The following is an 18,622-nucleotide window of genomic DNA, read 5'->3' as shown; positions in this document are numbered from 1 at the left end:
CAAAGTAAAGAACCCCAGATGTTGTAGCCTAGCCTAGGAAGGTGCTCCAGTTTCTCCCAACAGGAATGAAAGTTTCTTTTTAAAAGTATTTTTGGGCAAAGTAGTCATGAACATGTGCAGAGTGCCTTTCCTTTTTTTAGGGAATTCTCCCTCATTTGTCCTGATTCTGTTTGAGTATGCCGTAGAATCTGCACCCACAGGTTCATAGCTACACTTGCTAGCTTGTCACTGGTGAACACATTTTTAATGAACTGTCGTTTCATTTTAAAGTTAAGTTTTAAAGTGACATATATGTCTTTATTAATTTATATATTCACCCTTCATCTTGTAAAAATGAAACCTGCAAGCATTTTTAAAGCAGTTGCAAAACTTCTCTGAGGGCTGGGCGTAGTGTGTTGGTGATGTCATAGCCACTAGCCAATACACCCTGTCCACAGCTAGTTTGTTTCAGACGGAAACACTTTGAAAAGCTGCAGAACAGAGCCTCCGCCCCCTGCCCCGCCCACCTCCTGTCCTTCCTAGGAGCAAAAGAGGAGAATGCTGAGTGCTTTGATATTGCTCAAAACTTTCACGTCTGTCTTCACCCTAAGAATGCTTGTAAAACTCTTTAGGGGTGAGGTGGAGAGTGGGTGGGGGAAAGAGTGTTGCACTGACTCCAGTCCGTGCTCTCCAATTATCCAGAGCTTCCCTTGAACAATGAGTGCTAATTCTTGTTAATTATTTATATCACATAGTCAACTTGCATGGTGCTTTCCAAGGTAGGAGGGCAAGTCCCTGCCCTCAGGAGCTTACAGTCACCATCTCAGCCATTTGGAAGGTCGATTCACACCCAGCATAGGGTGGAAGTACTCAGCAACTGGTGTGCCCTGTGTGATCGTGGGGTGTGGGGACAGAATGAGTTGGGAAGAACCGTCTTGCGTGTAGAGGTGGTTGGCAGAGTTTGCAAAAGATTTCTAAAGAGATGCAATCTCTGCGCTTCAGGGATGCTTTGGGACTGATGCTGCTGTGAACGCAGCAGCCCTGCCTGCATAGGCTTGCTGCTGTACCCCTTGTAAACCTGTAAATGCACATTTTATTGTAGGTTTTCTAGTGCTCTCTTTCCTTCCAAAGGAAGGAACCTTGTAGAGCAGGGGTTCTCAACCTTGGGTCCCCAGATGTTGCAGGACTTCAGCTCCCATAATCCCCAGCCCCAGTGGCCTTTGGTTGGGGATTATGGGAGTTGAAGTCCTACAGCATCTGGGGACCCAAGGTCGAGAACCCCTGATGTAGGGGTTTCGCTGGGCTACCACCACGCTGCAAAGGGGGAGTGGAAGCCAGTCTTGAAAGAGAACACGGTGGCGAGCAGTAGGGTGTTGGACAGCACTCTGCCCTGAGCAGTGCAGAAGAGTAACGTGTGTGTGTGTGTGTGTGTGTGTGTGTGTGTGTGTGTGTGTGTGTGTGTGACATAAACAGGTCTTCGATGTCTAAAAGGAGCAGTTCCTTCTCTTATTCTGCCTTGACAGCTAGAAACAAACATTAGCAGGTATCTCCTAGACGCTTGAAATACGAAGAGGGGGAGAGCTGGTCTTGTGGTAGCAAGCATGACTTGTCCCCTTAGCTAAGCAGGGTCTGCCCCGGCTGCATATGAAAGGGAGACTAGAAGTGTGAGCACTGGAAGATATTCCCCTTAAGGGATGGAGCCGCTCTGGGAAGAGCACCAGAAGGTTCCAGGTTCCTTCCCTGGCAGCATCTCCAAGATAGGGCTGAGAGAGATTCCTGCCGGCAATCTTGGAGAAGCTGCTGCCAGTCTGTGCGGACAATACTGAGCTAGATGGACCAAGGGTCTGACTCAATATATGGCAGCTTCCTATGTTTCTAAAGGCACTGGACAAATAGTGAGGAAGGGAAGGGAGCAGTTTTAGATCAAGTCCTCTGTGTCCCGTCCCATCCCGTCCCCTGTTCCTCCCCTTCTTCTTCTTCTTTTTTTAAGCAGGGGTCAGGAGGGCATCTTGTCATCTCTGTCATCTGCTGCCTGAAGTGACCATCTCACTTGGCCTTATGGAAAGGCCACCCTGGGAAGGAAGAGAGGGAAGAACTGCCTTGAGTGAGGGCTAAGCCGTACACTCTGCTCTTTGTCTGATTGGGGGCTGCCTCTTTGCTTTCCCTAAATGTAAATAGCTGCCACATGGGGCCCCAAACAGGATCAGGCCACAGCAGAGGAAAGTGGGGCTTTAACTCTTTGCTACCTTCTGAATTGCTCCCACCACACACACACTGTTGGATTTGACCTGGGAGGAAAACTCCCATTGATGCTGGGGCAAAGAGCAGCTGTACAGGAAGAGACCTATGTGGCTGCTGTTCGAATTTAGAAAAAGCAAACAAGTAGACTTGTCAGTCACAAGTATTTTTGTAACTGCATATATAGATGTACTTTACTTTAGGAACATAGGAACATAGGAAGCTGCCATATACTGAGTCAGACCATTGGTCTATCTAGCTCAGTATTGTCTTCACAGACTGGCAGCAGCTTCTCCAAGGTTGCAGGCAGGAATCTCTCTCAGCCCTATCTTGGAGAAGCCAGGGAGGGAACTTGGAACCTAGATGCTCTTCCCAAAGTGACTCCATCCCCTGAGGGGAAGATCTTGCAGTGCTGACACATCAAGTCTCCCATTCATATGCAACCAGGGCAGACCCTGCTTAGCTATGGGGACAAGTCATACTTGCTACCACAAGACCAGCTCTTGTGTCGACTAGTACAGGAAAGGAATCTGCTACCTGTTAGTCTGGAGCCCCTTTTAACGTATCATAACTTTCCCAACAGAGTATTCTGGCCAATTACTGTGCTAGGTGGACCACTGGTTGACTCTGTAGAAGATGCCTCCAGGCATTCACTTGTAACTAGAAGCAATGTGAAAAATTCCTTTGATACAGTTTCCCAGGCCTGGCCCAAGCCCAACTGTACCTGAGACAGTGTGGTGCCACCTTCTGCCACAACCACACCCCATCCCTGGGGGTGTGCACAGTGTGCCATGCTTCTCACTCGTCAACCACTTGTGTGCAAAGCATGCTGCCTCTCCCCCCTGCCCCCCCCCGGCAGAGGAGAAGCCTTTCCCCAACTGGTAGAGAAGGAAGCAGAGAAGGAGCCCTCTCCTCCTCCTCCTCCTCCTCCTCCCCTCTTTCTTTTCTTGCTTCTGCTCTGCTTCCTCCGCCTACCCTCCTGGCTTCTGAGAAGGCAGAGGGAAGGTAGCAGGGAGTGGAAGCAAGTTTAACGGGCTTTTCAAAAATTCAGGGAGCAGGAGCAGGAGACAGAGTGGTGGCTGCTACTGCCAGGCAAAAAGGGGGGCTAGGGGAGGGAGGTGTGGTGAGGAAGCTGGTGGCAGTGGCGGGTGGGCACAGGGCACAAGCTGCCGCCTCTGCCAATCCTCTGGGGGCGGCTGCTTCATCACACCTCATCAGTGGGGCCAGCCCTGAAGTTTGCTCACCTCAGCAGCATGCTTTTGTCATCTCTTAAAATTTCTACAGAGGTTTCTCCTAGAGCTAGACCCTCCAACTTTTCCTCAAATCCCACTTTAGGGGAAGTTTTTAGCAACAACCTTTAGGGCTTAAATGAAGCATTTCTCAAACTTCTGATGCTTGCCTCACACAGGCTCTTTTGAATGAAAATGGGAAGCAAACTTCACCGTAACTTCATGCATAAAAAGATTTTAGGGACTGACTTCAGAGGAACCAACCTCTGTGTTTTCTGCAGGAGTTAACTGTGCTAGGTATGGTTCTCCTGGAAGTAGGTAATCTCCCTGCATCTTGAATTAGGGTTAATTCACACACACAACAGAACTGCCACATAGAACCAGAGATACGGCAGTCCTTAGTGGGGGCTGATGGAAAGAGGCCGGGTCGGAGCAGTAACTCATTCAGAGTACAGTGGGCAGCCTCCTCCCTCTCCCATGGTGCGGCAATTCAGAGTCATCCAAGGAAACTGATTGAGAGGAAATTTAGAACAGATAAAAATATGTCCTTCACGCAACACACAATGAAACAGTGGAATTTGATGTCTCAAGATGTGGTGATTGGGGGGGGGGGGGCGGGGCGGTGGCAGTCTGTTGGTTTAAATTAGCCAAATTCATGGAGGACAAGCTTTTAACTGTTTATTTGTTATGCCTGCCACATAGATCTTCCATATTCAGAGGCAGTATACCTTTGAATGTCAGTTGTTGGAGAACAATAGCAGAAGAGAGTTGGAGGCATCTGGTTGGCTGCTTTGGAAAACAGGAAGCTGGACGCATTGGAAGCTTGGGCTGATCTTCCAGAGCTCTTCTTGTATTCTTACGTAGACAGATACTTTGGTCTCACATGAGACTTGAATTTATCTGTCACAGTAGGCTAGCAAGTCTCTCACCCCAGACCAGTATTCCCCTGCACACAGTTCGGGGATTACTGAGCTAGGTACTGTAATTGATACAATTGAGTGGGGGTATAATAAACAAACAAACAAACCTAGTCTTACTCCAAAATCACCTAACAAGGCAAGTTTCCTAGAAAAGGCTCAGCCAAATAAAAAGGCAAAGTAGGAGTGACAATCCTGCGGTATCAGATAATACCCAACCTGAATTTGAGTGTGATAGGGAAAATTAAGTGTGGGTGGGGGGAAACACATGGTCGAGGTGCTTCCAGATGTAGATAGCAAAAAGCAGTTCCCATTTACCGGTAGAAATTAAAAAACAAAAGTGCACTGACTGATAAAGCAGGTCCCTTGACTGGATTAGGGCTTATTCTGTGAAAATTCATTACCAGTGTGCAAAAAGAGAGGAGACTGCTATCTCTCGGAGCAAAACTGACTACAAAAGGTTTTATCTGGCGTTTGTTCGAATGAATAGATTTCTTTCAAAAGGACTGGCGGAGGAAAAATGAATCAGTGGAAAATCTGTATATCTGCCCTGTCATTTTATTATACAAACAAGTCTACTGCTCTCCAGAAGGAAGATCAGTCAATTTTTTTGCAATAATAAATGCAGCGACTTAAAAAAAGCGGGGCCAGGGATAGGATAGTGGGAATGGTAGCCTGTGATATTTTTTACTCTGAATGGAAAAGTTGGCATTCCTCAAGTAGATCAAGGGAAATTACAATAGGGCTATCTGACCACTGCATCTGTATGGAAGCCTGCACTTTGGGGGTGTTCAAGTTATGCAGACCCCTCATCCTATGGCAAACCTATAGGGAAGGATTGCTGCCTTTTGGGTTTTCCAGAGTCCGTCCTGCCTATAATAGAACAGAAGGGGGAAAAGAGATCCTTCTCAGCCATGCTGCTAGGGAGGCATATAACACAAGGATGTAAGAAGCACTCTGCTTAGTCCTATCGAGCTGGGTTCCCCGATGCCCAGCATCCTTTTTCTAACAGTGGCCAATCTGGGGACAGGTGTCTCTAGGACAGGGGCAGCCCCAAGGTATCGTGGCGCCTGAGGCAAGGCCCAAAATGCCACCTTCTCACACACTCCTGCTGGGGACCACCCCTTTTCAAAACCAACCCTTGCAAGCCTTGAAGGGTCTTGGGGTGCAGAGAGGAGGGTGGGTTGCTGGCAGCCTCCTTTTCTCTTCTGAGGCTCCTTGAAAGCTTTGCGAAAAGTGTGAGAACAGACACTCCATGCAAAGTTTGCAAGGGTCAGGTTGGTTCCAAAGAGTGGCTTCAATAGTGACAGTGGGGGGCGGGCATCTGCCGCCGTCCTAGTAATCTGTCGTCTGAGGCGATTGCCTCACTATGCCTCACGATAGGGCCGCCTCTGCTGCTATGTGTAGCCCACAAACAGGGCAAGAGGACAACAGACTTCTGCTGCAGCTCCTTGCCTTTATGAAGCTTACTCCTGGCTTTGATGTCACTGCTCACCTCAGTACGCCCACCCCACTGATGCCTTGACTGAGGAGAATCCGGCCCCCTGGGCTGAAAAATCTTCTCAGTGCTAATGCAGAGAATTACCAGAGCCCCCAGCAGTAATGGGGGCTTCTAGGAAGGAAGGGAAGTCAGCCTTGAGCGCCGTTTGACTGGGATAGGACAGTGCCTCTTTCTTAAAGCTGGAATAGAGAGAGTCTGCCTCATCTTAAAGGGTCTGGAGACACCACTCCATTCTAGCGCTGGGAAGGTTGAGGCCTAGCTCAGCCTGGAAGTGGCATGCGACTCTCAATCATATGCCAATACCTGTTGGGAAAGCATTGCAGACCAAGCTCTGACTGGCAGCCCTGAGCGTCATGCACAGCTTCTGATCTGGGCTGTTCCTCCGCCTTTCCAGGACTCCAGGGGCCTTGGAAGCTGGGAAGGCTGAGGAGGGCTGCCTTGCTCAGCAGCAGCAGTGGGTAAGGGACCACCTCTGAATTTGGCAGTGCCAGGAGGTCCATCTCCAGTTACCACCGGTTCGTCTGGTAGCCACTCAGAGGCGGACCTTCTCTGTAACTCTCCTTTCTGTAGAGGAGAGCTGGTCTTGTGGTAGCAAGCAGGACTTGTCCCCTTAGCTAAGCAGGGTCTACCCTGGTTGCATATGAATGGGAGACTAGATGTGTGAGCACTGTAAGAAATTCCCCTCAGAGGATGGAACTGCTCTGGGAAGAGCAGAAGGTTCCAAGTTCCCTCCCTGGCAGCATCTCCAAGATAGGGCTGAGAGAGATTCCTGCCTGCAACCTTGGAGAAGCCGCTGCCGGTCTGTGTAGACAGTACTGAGCTAGATGGACCAATGGTCTGACTCAGTATATGGCAGCTTCCTATGTTCCTATGTTCCTAGCTGCTCCTGGGCTATGGAATGCACTCCTGGCATAAATCCGTAATTTGAGTTCATTACTGAGTTCATCAGTTTTTAAACTGCTGTAAACTGTTTTAAATGTTTGCCCTGGTTTTCCAGGATTTTTAACTGATTGAATGTTTAATTGGTTTCTATTCTGTTTTTATCATTTTGATTTTAATTGTTAACTGGCTTTAATTGTTTTTATTCTGTTGTAGATCGCCCTGAGCCATTTTGGAAGGGCGGTATAAATAAAATAAAATAAATGTTGGGGGGGTGTCCCTTGGGCTGACAGCTGGCCATTCGTGTCCTAAAGTAAGGACAAGATAGGTTATCTGTTCAGGGAAGGGCTGTAGCTCAGTGGGGTGGGGGTACATCTCCATAGCATGCAAACTCTTGCTTGGAAAGACTCTTGCTTGAAACCCTGGACAGCTCAGCTGCCAGCCATTGCACAAGGGTCTGGCTCAGTAGAAGGCAGCCCAGAATGTTAAGGTCAGGAGGGCTAGTCTTGGGTATTTGAAGGTCTGTCTACATTAATATTTGCCCTGGAATTTGTACCCTTCCATCTCTGATTGATTTGCTGATTCAAAACTCATGATTCACACCTGGAATATGTGCGGTTGAAATAAGCTCAAAGGCAGGAGTCAATCGCTGATAAGATCAGCACCTTGTTACTTACCCTCTCTTTCATCCTGGGATCAGTCAGGGGTGGTGACACCAAATGCCACCTTGTCCCATGCCCCTGGCGAGGGACAGCCCCTCTAAACACTAGGCTTTACAAGCTTTGAAAGTGGCACGGGGGAGATTGCCAGCAACCTCCTCTTCTCTCCTTGTGCTTCTTGCAAGTTTCCCAAGGTGTGTGAGGAGACGTGCTCCTTGCAAAGCGCACAAGGATCAGTGAGGTCTCGAAGAGCTACTCCAGGGGCAGCAATGGGGGGCACCCTGCAACACTGCCAGTGGCAGAATAATTTGGACAGAGTGGACTGCCCCTGGGATAAGTGATCATGTGGAATGTAGTGTAGCTGGTCCAGGCAATGAAGGGTCTGATGGTACCTAATCTTGCAGAGTTTGAAGCTAAGCAGATGTAAATCTGATAGGGTGTGTGTGTGTGTGTGGATCAGGGATTCTCAACTTTGGGTCCCCAGATGTCATTGGACTTCAGCTCCCATAATTCCCAACCAAAGGCCACGGGGGGTAGGGATTATGGGAGTTGAAGTCCAAGAACATCTGGGGACCCACACGTTGAGAATCCCTGGTGTAGATAGATAGATAGATAGATAGCCTAAATGACCTAAGATAGTCAACAAAGTGGAATGTTTGAATGTCTTTGTTCAGGGAGGAAAGGGATTTTTGTCTCGGGATAATATCCCTGAGAGAGCAGCCTCTAAATCTTCCTGTTAATGAGCCCTCCAACTTTTTATTGACCAGTTGCCTGGAAGGTGGAAAAGATGGCGTTCAAAGGCAAGTAGGTGAGTCTACTGGGATCCCATCATCATCAGCTGACAGGTGACTCTGAGACAGGAATGTTGCAAACCTATGGCGTCTTCTGATGTGTTGCGGATGTGTGTGCTGAAAATGCAGCGAGCTTGTGAATCTTATCATCAGATCTCTGGAAAAAGTGGTGGCTAATTGTGCAAGCTGTGTTGCAAGACAGCCAACTGCATGGGCAGCACGTAAACCATGATTCAGATCTACCTCTTCGGCTTCCGGATGGAGAGTGTAGTGTGCAATTAAAATTGTTATGGATACATGCAATGCCCAACAGTGATTCGGAACTGTGTTTAATCCAACGTGTGGGAAGGTAGAAATACCTGTGTGGGGAAAAGGGAACCCAAAGGAGGGGAAGGGGGCCCTGGCAGCTGAAAGTAAACCTGTGACTACTGTCAGAACTACCAGCAACTGGGGAAGAGAGGAGTACTGCAAAGCATGCCCTTTGAGCTTGGGAGCCCTGGGATCTTATAGAAAATATTCGGGGACCAAGACCTTCTCCTATTTGGTTCTACCTTCATAAGACCACTCTTGTTTTGAATGGGCAGCATTAAGCGGTTCCCCTTCTGTTATTGTTGATGGCTTGCTAGTGTTTAGCAGCTTCATCGCTGGAGACAAAACCATTAGTTGCTAGCGTAGCCGTTCCAACATCAGCCTAATGATCTTGGTTGGTGATGCAGCGAAGGAGAAGTATAGGCGAAAGGGCACAAGGTCGGGCTCTCTAAAGGTTCGTCAAGGCAGATGGGATCATTAGCAGCTTTGGGGAGGGGAGAAGGGGCGGATTGTGCTTGCTGCTGACCTTAGCACACAGCCACGCTTCCAACAGGAATTAAAGGACATCACTGGGTATACTGCTAACTGGAGAGTGGCTTGCCATTTACCGCTTGCCTCTAGGAATTGTTTACTGCATCCAGATTGTCTTGTTAGTGTTTCATACCACTGCTTCAGAACAGGTGTGTGTATGTGTGCATGTCGGGTGGCAGGGAAATGTACCAACCTTACAAGAGATTTTCTCTTTTTGTTTCCTGTCCATTGTTTGTGCTTGAATAAGTTGCCGTTTAGAGCAACCGTTTAACAAAATAGCAAAAATGGTGGGTGAAGAAAGCAAAAATCTGCGCACACACCCTGGTGTGTGGGGATCTAAAGAAGCAAGCCCATAGTCAGCCTAAAGGGGCGTGCCAGAAAAAGTAGGGGACCAGGTTTTACCACTTTAGTTATTCTCCTTTACATTGCAGTATAGCTAGCAGTTCAAAAAGTATTTGATTGTAAAAACTTGGGGAGGGGCAGAGAAAAATTTGCAGGGGGTGAGTGGGCTCGCTGTAGCGCCCCCCCCCACTACAAGTCTGAAAATGAGGTGAAACTGGATACCGAGAGGAAGAGAGAACGATTCTTGGGATTTTCAGGATAACTAGGAATACACCAAATGTTTCATTGTTTTGGTATCTTATGGAGTTCCACATTTTAAATGATTCACAATGATATTTAAGAAAAAATTGCTGATGTGCAAAGATAAAGATCAGTTAGGTATCCAACTCATCTGTAGTGTTGAATTTGGGAGCGCAATAACACAACTGTTCTTGGAATTGTTATTGGAAAGCCAACACCATGATCCCACCTCATGGTCCACATTGTTTCCTCCAAGGAGCATAGCGTAGCAATGAAACTTCCCGTGGCGGCTTAGTCATCTGCAGTCTTTGGCCTCTTAGATATTGAGCTGGGTCTCACGATCAGTGAGACCCGGTTTGTAAGAGTGGGCGGGGACCCCGCGCACAAGCAGGGCAGGAACCCTGGGCGGCCGGATCACTCGCCCACATGACTCCCGGCTCCATAACGAAGCCAGCGGGGGCTGGGGAGTTCAGGGGCCGTGCGGCCCCCGGAAGCTCCAGTATGCCCTCTCCGAGCATGCAGGACATACTGGGGAGACCCCTGAGCCGGGAGGCTGCTTTTCAGCCTCCCACCAGGGGTCTACTCATGAGTAACCACGGCGCGGAGCTGTGCCGCAGCTACTCACTATAAAAAAACCTGGGTTTGCGGAGCACTCACTCCGCAAACCCGGTTTAAGGGGCAGGCTACTTGAGCGGGTTACCCGCTCAAGAACCACCGGGCTCACAGCCGAGCCCGATGGTTCTCACAATTGTAGAAAATCAGGCTAGCGGAGGCTAGCCCGATTTTCTACAATTGTGTGTATCGCCTCATTGTATTGCTCTGGAACTGCCACCGAAAGGTTTTTCTTGGCATGCTAGTGGTTCAGTATTCCTTTGGAACAGTAGCGGAGCCAGACCAGTGGTGATCTGTGTCCAGGTGCAGCGGCGGCCCTGCTTGCCCCACCCCCTATGTCTGATGTCAGGTGCGGGGGGCGTGGTCTGTCTCTCGAATGGGGCTGTGCAGCCCTGTTCGGGAGTTAGATTCAGGCCAGCGCTGTGTTCGTAGCGCGGCCAGAAGTGGCTTTTCCTACCTTTAAGGCAGGGAAGATCAGATCCTGGCCACACTGTGAATGAAGCGATGGCCATTTAACTCCCGAACGGGGCTGTGCAGCCCTGCTCGGGAGCTAAACCAGCCTCCCCGCATCTGAGATCAGACGCGGGGGCGTGTCGGGGCCACGAGGTGCGGCCCCTGAGGGGGGTGGCCCGGGTTATTTGAACCCGGTCGCCTAATGATGGCTATGCCCCTGCTTTGGGAAGTCCCTTAGTTCAGCAGATGGAGCACATGCTTTGCATGCAGAAGGTCCCAGATTTCACCTGCATCAGGTCATGGAACTCTTTCACTACTTCTTCCCCTGTATAAATAGCAAGAGAGGCATTTGTTGAGGCATCTCCTTTATTATCCAATTCAGTCACCCAGACAAAGAATTCAAGATGCAGGCTGTGGAGGAATAGCTGCCGATCTCACAGCTTGCCACCACGTGTGGAGGATCCACCCTGCTGCTAACAGGAGACCCAGATCTCCCTGGCAATTTACCAGTTTAACTGCTGCCACCAAGTAGACTTTTGTGTTTTAGTCTACCACAACAGCCTTTCAAACTGATGTTGCAAAAACAAATGTTGGTAGAGTGGTAAGGCCTATAGGCACGGGGTGGAGGAACACAAGCTACAATTTTCCTTCAGATATGAACAAGAAATTCTACTTTGCAATTAGTTCAGTCAAAAGTTGCTTCACAAGTTTAGTATATATAAGAAACAAAGCCATCAACCAAAAGAGCATAAGGGAGCAAACAAAATGTGGGCAAAATGCATCCACTAACTTGACTCTGAGGCGGTTCCCATGATCAGCGGGAACCGCCATATTGGGTTGAGCAGGGACAGCGGGCTTAGCCCGCTCTCCCAGCAGACAATCCTGCATTCTGCCCTAGCTGGCCAGTTTGGCCACCCACACAACTGCAGGCTCCGTTACTGAGCCGGCAGGGGCTTGCGAGTTTGGGGACCGCGCCGTCCCCGGAATTTCCAGCATGCTCTATGCGAGCATTCTGGAGGGACCCCCGAGCCGGGAGGCTGCTTTTTAGCCTCCCAGTCAGGGGTCTCCTTGTGAGTTGCTGCGGTGCGAAGCCGCACCATGGCAGCACACAATCCGTTAACCCCGGTTAGCGGAGCACTCGCTCCACTAACATGGGCTAAGGGCCGGGGTAGTTAGGGTGGTTTGCTGCCGGGAGCTGCTCAGCTCCCATGACCGCTAGGCTCCCTTTGCCCACATTTTGGCAGTCGTGAGAACCACCTCTCTCACTGAGCCCTAACTTAGAGTCAGTGTTCCCTGTGCGAGGGATTCCCAAATGTTGTTGTCTACAACTCCCAGCATTCCCAGCTGCAGTGACCTTTGGCTGGGGATTATGGAAATCGTAGTCAACAACATCTGAAAATCCCTCTTAGAGGGAACACTGCTTAATCACCTTTAACAACTCTGGCTTTTCCCTTCTGCAGTCTCTTGTCCTAGTCACAATACATACCTGGGGCTCAATCCAGCCTGGTTCTTCTGCGATGTCCTTTGTGCAGAAATGTCACCTCTCTCTGCCAGTGGTTTTAACAGCTCTGTGCCAGCAATTCTTTCGTTCTGCAGCCTCTCTCAGACTGTCTTTCTCCAAGTCCTCTGCTTTGACTGCAAGCTGAACTCTTCTCTCATTCTGAAAGACACTCTTCAACTCTTTCCAACTTAACTTCTTCATTCTTCAGCTGGTAACTTCAGACTCTCTCTCTACAGGACTCTTTCTTTCAAGGCTTCCAAACGCAACTTGTGGTTTTTGGTGCTGTGTGAGTTAAAAGCTAGGTTGGAGGAGAGGAAAGTGATTGTGTGGGAGGCAGGCGCAGGCTTCGATGGCGTCATTCTACCCAGCACTTTTACCCTGCATTTTGCCAAGGTAGGAGGAAACACCTTTGAACCCTGAACCCATCTCCCACACAATCACTTTCCCCCTCTCCCAGCCTAGCTTTTAACTCTCACAGGACCAAAAACCGAGAGCATGCACAGCTCCCAAAGGTGGGTAGGATGCTTATCCTACCCACTTAATGGTTGTGTGAACAAGCCTATGATTTTTCAAAATTCTTCCCATTTGTTTCTCACCTTTGCAGTCTTTTCCCCCAAGGCATACCTTCCTGACATAGCCACAGTGCTGCATCAAGAGTGGCTTAAAGAGCCCTTTGATGCTACAGATAGGGCTTTAGTGGCTCAGTGGCAGTGCATCTGCTTTGCGTGCAGAAGGTCCTGGGTTCAGTCCGGGGGCAGAGCCACCATGGAGTGAACGGGTTCAAAGAACCTGGGCCGCCAATGAAAAGGGCCGCCGGAGCCCCCGTTGCGTGTGACATCCCTTGCAAAGGGGGGATGTCCCGATCGCCAGAGGGCTCGCCTCATCCCGTTCAATCTCACTCGCAGGCAGTGCTTACTGCTGGGCTGAGTTTATTTCCTTCCTCTGCCTCCAGTGAGAAAGAGTAAGGAAATAAATGTGATCCAGCCTGGAAATGAGATCAGGAGGGCTTGCACGCCCGCCCCCTTTGTGTGACATCATGTGCAAAGAGGAGGGGCCCCTGCATGTGATGTCATGCACAAAGGGGCGGGTGCTGGTGGGGCAGAACACGGGCCACTGCCCCGCTGGCTACACCACTGGTTCAATCCCTGTCACCTCCAGGTAGGGCTGGGAGAGACTCCTGCCTAAAACCTTGGAGACCTGCTGCCAGTCAGCACAGACAATACTGAGAAGAATTGACCAACGGTCTGACTTATCCAGCTAAGGCAGCTTCATATGTTCCTAGATTTCTGATTGGTTATGGGAGCTTATCATATGGCAAGGGACTTTGGCTAAACTATCCTCCTGGACAATTATAGCTGCTCATGGGAAGGCTTTTAATGGCTATCATATGGTTGCAGATTTTGGTTTTTACCCAGTGATCTCCTGGAATGCAGAAGTTGTGGGTGGGAGTAGGGGGAAGGAAAACAAGGCAGGCCTGCCTCTCACAAGCTATTGACATCCTAACACACTCCTTAATCCAGTGATCCTTATCTGGCTTGTGCAGGTTAAAGAGGGTACGAGTTGGAGCTGGCAGCTAGCTGGGCTTCATTTTGGGAAATAGCGCAGGCACAGAGCCAGAGGGTAGAGGAGTTTGCTGCACTTATCTTTATTTGGTTATTTAAAGGGACTTGGAGTTGTGGTTTCAGGTTAGCCAGGGTTCTTTCTGGGAGGTATAGGCAAAGAGGTGAAGCTCTTGGTTTGGACTTCGCTATAGCCATTGAAAATGAACAATGCAAAAATAAACCTGGGCACTGTCTGGCATCCATACAATTCCTTCTCCCCTAGAGCTATTCACACAAACATTGTGTGTATCTACGGGTTCCGGGGTACAGATCTCCCTCTAAGCATTTGAGGAATTTGCCCCTCATTTTATTGTGCTCCCCCAAACTTGTTTTTCTCATCCTGCAAAGTGTATTTCCTCTTCCTCCCACCAAAAAAATTAAAACATTAAAAAATTGAGGCTTGAGGCCTGAAGCTTTCCTTCTGCTTGTACCCTTCACACAGGATGAAAGAACAGAGGATACACGGACCAAAGGAACAAAATGTATACTAAGAGTAGTATATATACTGTGTATAAGAGTATTCACACACACAACTTACATGAAACATGGGTAAATTAAACATATATAATGAAACACACAATTACTGAAGAAGATGTCTGTGTTCTAGACCCCCCAAAGTGTGGCTGAAGGTCAGTTATGCCCATAGTCCTTGTACATGTAGATACATAAAGTCCTTCCAGATCTTTACTCTTACAAGTTCTTGGATTATGTGCATAATTGACCTTCAGCCACACTTTTGGGGGTCTAGAACACAGACATCTTCTTCAGTAATTGTGTGTTTCATTATATATGTTTAATTTACCCATGTTTCATGTAAGTTGTGTGTGTGAATAGACTCTTCTACACAGTATATATCCTACTCTTAGTATACGTTTTGTACCCTTCACACAAGCATGTTTTCATGTGGATACCTGTAAATGTGTTCATTTTAAACTCCGGTACTGAACTCCTTGAAAATATAGAATGCAGATCACGTGCAGTGCTGTATGCATGTTGAACATAACATGTAAAAGACTGTATTAATATACAAAACAGAATCATGTGCACATTGTACGTAGATGGTGTTCATTTTGAACTCAGTGTGTGAACAGGGTACCTGAAATTTCTCTTTGCGTCAGGGGCAATCATGGAATTCAGGTGGGGCCTGCTGAATTGTGATCTTGAAATATCATAGCAGGACAACTTCACAGCACTAAAATCTTCAATGAGTTCTATACACCCATAGTTTAAAAAAACATAGGGTGGGTACAAATGACACATAACAATCTGAAACTCTGCTTCCCAAAGTTTGGTAGCATGCCCAACTTCCTGTGGGGGTGGGAGGGTGGTGTGACAAAACTGACATTGGTTGTGCTGTCAAAACTCTCTACTGTTGGCTTTGTTAGCTCTGCTTATGGTTCTGGAGCCGACATCTGTAACCAAGAGTTGAAATCAATGACAAATGTTGACTCTTACTGTGATCAGGGCTGATGAAACGGAAATTGGTGGGGTTTGGACAACACGACGAATATCAGGTTATCTCCTCACCCCTCATGGAAATCACACTTTCCACCAAACTTCAGGAACCAGAGATTTGGCTTTTTTCATGTTGTCTGAACTCTTCCATAAAAACTGACCATTTGGGGTGATAGTAGGCAGGGCCGGGTGTCATCATCTTCCATAGCAAGTGCCTTCTAAGATTTCCTCCACCATGTTTGAAGAAAACCTATGCCCATTTGAAACAGTGATCCAGTGCTTGTATCATCTAAAGAAATTGATTGATTGATTGATTAAGTGCCTTCAAGTCGGTGTCGATTTATAGCAACCACAAAGAAATACCTGGTCTTTATCTCAGATATTGCTCTTTCTGATCTTTCCCCCCACAGGACGTGATCAGAGTATCACAAGGAATGCCTTTCTGAAGTTTGAAATTGAGAAGAGGCAAATTGTGAGTATAATGAAGTCCTCTGCTCTTAATTACTTCAATGCACTAATTGAGGTTGACTGCTTCTAGGAACAAGAGTGAGTGAATTTGTTGGTGTGCTTGCACATGAGCGGCTAAGACAGCAATCCTGCATCCATTTACTCCCAAGTAAGTCCACTAAAATAAGTAGGACTTAGAAGTAATGCAAAGAAGCAATACAAGGAAACTATATGCTTAGGACAGAGCCACAAAGCATTCTATTTTAAATGAAATATTTTGATTTTCATACACTAATAGGGTACATTTCATTCTCTTCAAAGACTGTCATGGGGGGAAAGCACTTTAAGGAAAAGGAAAACTAGTATGTTTGTTCACTACTCTCCCTGTCCAAACTCTGTTTCTTTTACTGATTCCTATCTAGCCACCTAAAGGCCCAGTGGGGAAGTAACTGGCCTAGGGAGCAAGAGGTTGCTGGTTCGAATTCCCACTGGTGGAAAATACCTATATCGGGCAGCTGCGATATAGGAAGAGTCTGAAAGCCATCATCTCATACTGCATGGGAGATGGCAATGGTAAACTCCACCTGTATTCTACCAAAGAAAACCACAGGGCTCTGTGGTCGCCAGGAGTCGACACCGACTCAACAGCGCAACTTTACTTTACTAGTTAACTATTATCAGTAAGGATTCTCTCAACCATGTATCAAGTAGTAGGTTACTGAGGAATGCATGTAACCATTTGGTAAACGGGTAAGTGTGAGTCTATACAGATGACAAAATGTCTACTAGTGAATTCTCCCACCCCAGCATGACCTTGTCATGTCTGACATCCTTCCAAGGGATAAGGAGGATTTTTGTTTCTATGCTGAGATGAAATGGGGTGGGTGAACATCATGAACATTTTTCACATCTGCAGAATGGGCTTCTCCTTTTCCGCAGCTTTTCACACTCTTTTGCAAAGTTGCAAACGTTTTTGCAAGGGGGTGAGAGTTGAGGGAAGAGGGAAAACTCACCCATTGTCAAGGCAACCAGGACACTCCCTGACATGGGGATCCACCTTGCATGTAATACAATGCAGAGGCACACCATGCAAGAACAACTGCATTCCTTGAAATGGAATTTGCTTTTCTATGGAGTCCCCAAGTGAGGGATCATCGACCCAGCTCCTCAGGAAGGGGGACATGGCAGTGAATACGTATGCAAAGATGTGGAGGATAATGGAGGACTCATTAACATTTTCTCCTTCCTATGCCTGAAATGCCAACGTTTGCAGCATAAATCAGACTTTAGACAAATCTGGTGCAGCAGTGATGGTGCTAATTTTTTGCCACACGGCAGGTGCAGTTGCATGCTAAAATGAGTGTCCATATAGCCATCTATGCTTTTTGTACTGTCAGCGTCTGTGATGTGAATGTAAACTCTGCATTGATTAGAATGTACAATGAGATGACCTCCCACATTTTCTTTCTCAGTAATCACACATAATATAAGCCGCAGAAGAGAGGCTCAAAAGTGCTGCTGACTGTTGTCTTCTCATTCAGAGTTTGGAGATAAGTGGGACTGATGCCCTAGAAATGGAAGAGGAGAATATGGGGATGGTTCTTTTCCTTATTCCGCCTTTTGTCTGGTCACTTCGACAGTGTGTGTGGACTCACCCGCCCATCTTTCTAATTTTCCTGTGAGAATTTCAGGAGAGAGAAGAAGGGTTCTACACGGGTTACAGGCACTTGGAAGCCCAGAAGCACCATCTGGCCTTCAGGGGGTTCCCATCGGGCTCTGGTCCCAAGGAGACCTCTCTTATTGTGCACTCAGCAGCTTTTCTTCTTTCAGTCATAGGGACATCGGAAGCTCCCTTATACAAGGCAGACCTTCTAGCTCAGTATTGACTGACTGACAGTGATTCTTTGAGGGTTCAGGTAGGAGTTTCAGGCTGCAGCAACTCGCGAGGAGACCCCCGACCAGGAGGCTAAAAAGCGGGGTCTCTCCAGCATGCTTGGCACAGAGGATGCTGGAACTTCTGGGGGCTGTGCGCTCCCTGAACTTGTAAGCCCCTGCCAGCTCCGTAACGGAGCCGGCAGTCGTGTGGGCGGCCAATCCGGCCGCCCAGGGAAGACTGCAAGATTGTCTGCGAGGAGAGCTGGCTAAGCTTGCTCTCCCTGCTTAACCCCATCTGGTGGTTCCCGCTGATCGTGGGAACTGCCTCACTCCATTGCTAATCACAAGGGGGAAAGGGGGAGTTCAAGAGTCTTTTGCCTGCATCTTGAATCTCTTGTCTGAGTGACTGAATAGTGTAATAAGGGGGGGGGGTCTCTGCAAGAGCCTCTTTTGCTCTTTTTGTGTGGGAAGAAGTGGTGAAAGAGCCCTATGTCCATGAGTTGATGCAAGTGGCAAGGAGTCAGTGGGTAGAGCCGGCGCTTGGTCAATTAGAAATCAGTTAAAATCAGTTACCTGTTTCATTTCTCCTCTCTCTCTCTCTCTCTCTCTCTCTCTCTCTCTCTCTCTCTCTCTCTCTTTCTTTGCCCCCCTTTTAAGTCACCAGTCGTTGCAGTAGGCCAGGAAGAAAAGGTTAATGCTGTGGGTCCTCACACCCACACTTACACTTGGAGCAGCCCCCTGCCCCCCCCCGCGCCACCCCAAGAAGCAACATTCTAATCTTTTGCAAAGTGGAGGGAGTCATTATCTAGACTGAAATAATTTCTCCTTCCATCTGGGAAACTGATAAAACATCGAATTGGCGGAGTTTTCTTATCGGCTCATAGAATTTGGAGGACACAAAATAATGACCTGTCAACCTGCCTCCGGCAAGCCAATTTTGCAACATTTGACAATTCATGCAAGTCTCACTATGGAATGTAGAACAAAATCCATAAGTGCCTTGTTCGTCTTCTTCTAATAAGGGTATTTAAGAAGTCCTCTTAAAAAACACACACACATGCAT

At 48.0% G+C, this 18,622-nt stretch overlaps 1 protein-coding gene across 12 annotated transcripts in view; it reads left to right on the top strand.

The window, feature by feature from the left end:
* The window catches only part of ZBTB7C (zinc finger and BTB domain containing 7C), a 352,767-nt gene that overhangs the window by 149,178 nt on the left and 184,967 nt on the right, over window positions 1-18,622 (top strand). For 5 of the 12 annotated variants that reach the window (XM_053303384.1, XM_053303385.1, XM_053303380.1 and 2 more), the window contains 2 exons: window positions 8,170-8,210; window positions 15,648-15,709. The gene's annotated coding sequence lies outside the window, so the exon portion shown is untranslated. Of the gene's footprint in view, window positions 1-8,169; window positions 8,248-12,422; window positions 12,575-15,647; window positions 15,710-18,622 lie in introns of those variants that run through there. The other 7 variants (XM_053303378.1, XM_053303375.1, XM_053303382.1 and 4 more) reach the window with 3 other exon arrangements.

Source organism: Hemicordylus capensis, chromosome 2 (assembly GCF_027244095.1).
Source record: "Hemicordylus capensis ecotype Gifberg chromosome 2, rHemCap1.1.pri, whole genome shotgun sequence".
NCBI classification, from domain to species: Eukaryota; Metazoa; Chordata; class Lepidosauria; order Squamata; family Cordylidae; genus Hemicordylus; species Hemicordylus capensis.
This window is presented reverse-complemented; position numbering and strand designations above follow the sequence as displayed.